This window comes from Elephantulus edwardii, unplaced genomic scaffold (assembly GCF_000299155.1).
Source record: "Elephantulus edwardii isolate Elephantulus edwardi_28Jun2011 unplaced genomic scaffold, EleEdw1.0 scaffold00062, whole genome shotgun sequence".
In the NCBI taxonomy this organism is placed as follows: domain Eukaryota; kingdom Metazoa; phylum Chordata; class Mammalia; order Macroscelidea; family Macroscelididae; genus Elephantulus; species Elephantulus edwardii.
In genome coordinates, this window is record NW_006399812.1 from 10,598,944 (window position 1) to 10,603,374 (window position 4,431).

Here is a 4,431-nt window from a genome sequence, read left to right on the forward strand (position 1 = left end):
TGCATGAGTTCCTTGTTTTTCAATGCAGCGTAGTATTCCATTGTGTGAATATACCACAGCTTCTCTATCCATTCCTCTGTTGATGGGCACCTGGGTTGTTTCCAACTCCTTGCTATTGTGAACAAAGCTGCGATAAACATGGGTGTGCATATACAAACGACCTTTTAATAACTATTCAGTGTATATGTAACTAATTGCCAGGACCCATGCCCTCTTCCTAAACCCTCCCCACGTGTTAAGCAATTGACCCTCACACCAGTCTTAGGGTCTACACGTAATCATCCTCATTTCACAGGTGAAGAAACTGAGGCACAGAGGATTCCGTTCAGACTCCATTCAGAGTCTCCACATCTCAGTCGGGCTCCCCTAAGGGACCACCGTGCCCTCATGGCCATTTCAGGGGAGTAAGTGCAGAGGCCCGCCTGCCACAGGACTCATGGGCTCTGACCGTGAACTTGGAGCAGAATTAATACATTTCTCTGGTTCTTAGAGTCTCCCCGTCCCTTAACATGCTGAAAAGCAGAATGCACCTTACAATCAACGTGTACAAGTAACATACTTTCACCATCGTTGCCATCAAGTCTATTTCGATTCATGGCGCCCCCATGTGTGCCACAGCAGAACTGCACCCCATAGCGCCTTCAGGGACTGATTTGTCGTCCAGGCCTTTATTCTGAGGCTCTCGGACCACTAACCTTTCCGTTAGCAATCACTCAGGACTTCAGTCAATGTGTACTTGGGTTTCTTTCTTTCTTTTTTTTTCTTCCTTCTGCATCTGGTCTTAAGTCAATGGTACAATTTACATTCCTGGCTCAAAGTATCACTGAAGCCAGGTCTCCATCCTGAGGACGCAGCCTCAGTGCAAGATGAACAAAACCCAAGAAGCACAGTTTCTGTGGATTTCTGACACGAAACAAGGCCACCTTTGTCATGTTGGCTCCGCTGTCCAGACAGGACAGTCCTGGGCCGGTGCAGGCCGTGTGGTTTGGGCACCCTCCGTCTCCAGATATGAAGACATGAGCCTTGGTGCATGACCCAGGCTCACCTTCCCAACATGAAGAGCAGGTAGTTCTCACCACATCTACAACCCCCTCCTCCTCATCGCTTCCGTGCTGTTCAATACAACAATCTAAAACAAACATCCAAACTCAGCAAGCATACTTTGGTGACAGCTTGAGTATTAAAAAAAAAAAAAAAAATTAAGCTGACGAATGTTGCACAACGCTGTCGCCACCACACTCTGCTGCCCGCACTTGGGGTGCCCTCTTTAGGGTAGCTTGAAGGGAGGGGGGAAATTCAACAAGAGCCACAGATATGACCTCTGTAGTACCTAGTAGAGGTGGGGGTGTCTTCCTCTCTGGACAGCTGGAAGGACACATTCTTCACGTGGTCTGTTCTGACCCACGGAAGCTCCCCACTCCACCTGGCGCAGGACCCCGCTCTGAGGGCTCCCAGCTTCAGCTCGGCTCACCAAGCCCGGGTCCCCTTTGCGCTGTTTCTTGCTGGACAAGTCTCAAGTCTTCCGCAGTCTTTGTCCATAAGGCCATTTAAACACCGTCGGGATCTGGAGCATCCACTGTCCTTGGTGGAGCCAGTCACAGAGAAATGCTCCGTCCTCCTTTGTCTGAAACTGTGCTTCTGTTGACAGAACCAGAGAGCAATGGCTGTCTTGTCAGCCCTCGCACTGCCTGCCGTGCTCAGCACCAAATTCTCCACTGTGGAGTTGATTCCCAACTCGCAGCAACCCTACAGGACAGAGGAGAACTGCTCTTAGGGTTTCCAAGTCTGCAGTTCTTCTGAAAGCAGACCGCCTCATCTTTCTCCAGTGGGGTGATTCGAAAGTTCAAACTGCTGACCTTTCAATTAGCAGGAAAGTGTTTTAACCACGATACCACTGGAGCTCCTTCTGCTTCTGCTTTCTGTAAACCCCAGGGCGGGTCCTCTACTCTGGCTGGTACATGTACGTGGCCTGAACACTGGCCTTTATATCTCTCCCTATAAGTGAGAACTTGCATCAACAAGTAGACACCAAGCTGAGAACTTCGTTCTTGGACAAGGTTTGTGGAGGGCCCCCCAGGCCATAGCCAAAGGTCTCTCTCCTGTACAAACCTGAGCACCCATGCCCCACCCAGCATGCTCCGAGAAATCGTTTCTCCCACAAGGCTGGATTTGCTTATCACGTCAACAATTATTTGGTTCCTCTGAAGCCTAGTTTGGAGAGGGAAGGAAGAGGGAGACTGCATTCACTCCTTGTATTTACCAGTTTTTAAAAGAATGATTTGAATGCACTCCACCCTGTAACTTATTTCTGCTGAATTGGAACCAACTCATAGCTCACCGTCTAGCTGGTTTCCGAGGCTGTAAATCACACACTAGGAAGTTGCCTAGCTCTCCCTCAGAGCTGCTGGTGGATTCGAACCACGAGACGTGGTCTCTAGGTTAGCAGTGCAACTCCCTAGGCTTTGCCACCAAAGGCAGGTAGACATTGTCACCCAAGTAGGAGCACTGTGATTCTAGGGACAACAGGCACAAGTTTGGGCATTTCAAGGCACACGTCAGACAGAGCATGCTCACTCCATCCAAAGATGGCCAGCGAGGCTATGCTTGCATTTAAGTGCAGATCTAAGCACATCTGTTTCTTGTTGTTGTTGTTATTAAGTGCCGTCGAATCGCAGGCGACTCATAGTGACCCTATGAATGAAAGTCCCTGACACCTCCTGTATAACTTTCATCCTTTCTCCAGGTTCATAGGGTTTCCAGAGGCAAACTATTGTGGAAGTGGATAGGCAAACATAACAGTTATCCATATCATTGAGGCCACTCAGCCATCTGATCTTTGGTCAGTGGCAAAATCAGCACTCTTCAACCTCCAGTCTCACCGTTTGCTGTTGGTGAAATTGCTTCCTAGTTTCGAGTCAAAGAACTTGGGATGAATGATAAAGGGCTCAGGAGAAAGGCAATGTGGCACCAAATCCATCCAAGCTTCCAGCAGAGGCTCCTGGGTCTCACCAGGGGCACACTCAGGGACTTGCAGCAAAGACAGGAGCAGACAGGGGAGGCCATGGATCCCACGACCTCGAAAGATCCGGAGGGCCATCCTGGAGGAGGGAGGCACTGTTCTCCAAGACCAGGCAGACTGCTAGGATGAATGGAGGGTGGGTGAGAGCCAGACTCAGCTCCATTTTCAAAGCACTACAATAACCCTGGGGATTTAGCAGATAACATGTTGAACTAACTGAAAAGTTGGCGGTTCGAATCCACCAGCTACTCTGTGAGAAAATGAGCCTCCTCCTCCTGTGAGGATTATAGGTAGAGGATTGCTATGAGTCATACTCAACTGGACCGCAGTGGGTGTGGTTTTATGACTAGCTGTGGGGACCTGGTTGTGAGGGTACCAGCTGCCGCTTGAACCTCGATGGCTGACAGCATGCAAACAGTTGGTATACCTCTAGCCACCTATCTCTGGGACTCTCCCTATCAGGAGAGGATTCCACAAATCCAAGGGGATGTGCCCACCAGAGCACAGTCAGGTTGACTATGGTTTGTTGTTGTTATGTGCCATGAGCCACCTGTGACTCACAGCAACACTATGCAACACAGCTCTAAATCGTGCCCTATCCTGAGCCAGTCTCACTGTCTCCAACATACCTGGCCCCATTACCCCAGTCACCATGTCAGTCCATCACATCCAGGATCACCTTCTCCTGCGTCGACTCTCCATTCTTCTAAGCATGATGTCCATCTCCAAGGACTGGTCCCTCCTGGCAACCTGCCCAAAGTATGTAAGATGGAATTTCAAAATCCTTGCCTCCAGGGAGCAGCTTGTTTTCATCCTCTCCAGGACAGATCTGCTTGTTTCCATGGCAGTCCATGGTATGCTCAATACTCTTCTCCAGCACCACAATTCAAAGGTTAGTCAGCTCCAACTCAGGTGGCCCAATAGACAGCAGAGCGAAATGCTGCTCAGTCCTGCACCATCCCCATTGTTGTTCACAGATCAGACCATTGTGACCCATAGGATTTCTACTGGCTGATTTTTAGAACACCAGGCCTTGCTCGCTGAAACTGAGGAGGACCTCATGCACTTACTGCAGAGGGTCAAGGACTGCAGTCTTCAATATGGACTGAGGCTCAATGTCCAGAAGCCAAAAATTCTCACCACTGGACCAATCGGTAGCATCAGGATGTATGGTGCAGAGATTGAGATTGTGAACAGCTTCAGTTTGCTCGGCTCCATGGTCAACACTCTTGGCACCAATAGCGAGGAAATAAAAAAACGTATTGCATTTAGGGACCGCTCTAAAGTACTCAAGAGCAACGGTGTCTCTCTGGAGATTAAGGTGCGCCTGATACAGGCCATGGTTTTTGTAATCACTTGTTATGCATCAGAGAGTTGGACAATGACTAGGGAGGATAGAAGGAGAATTGACG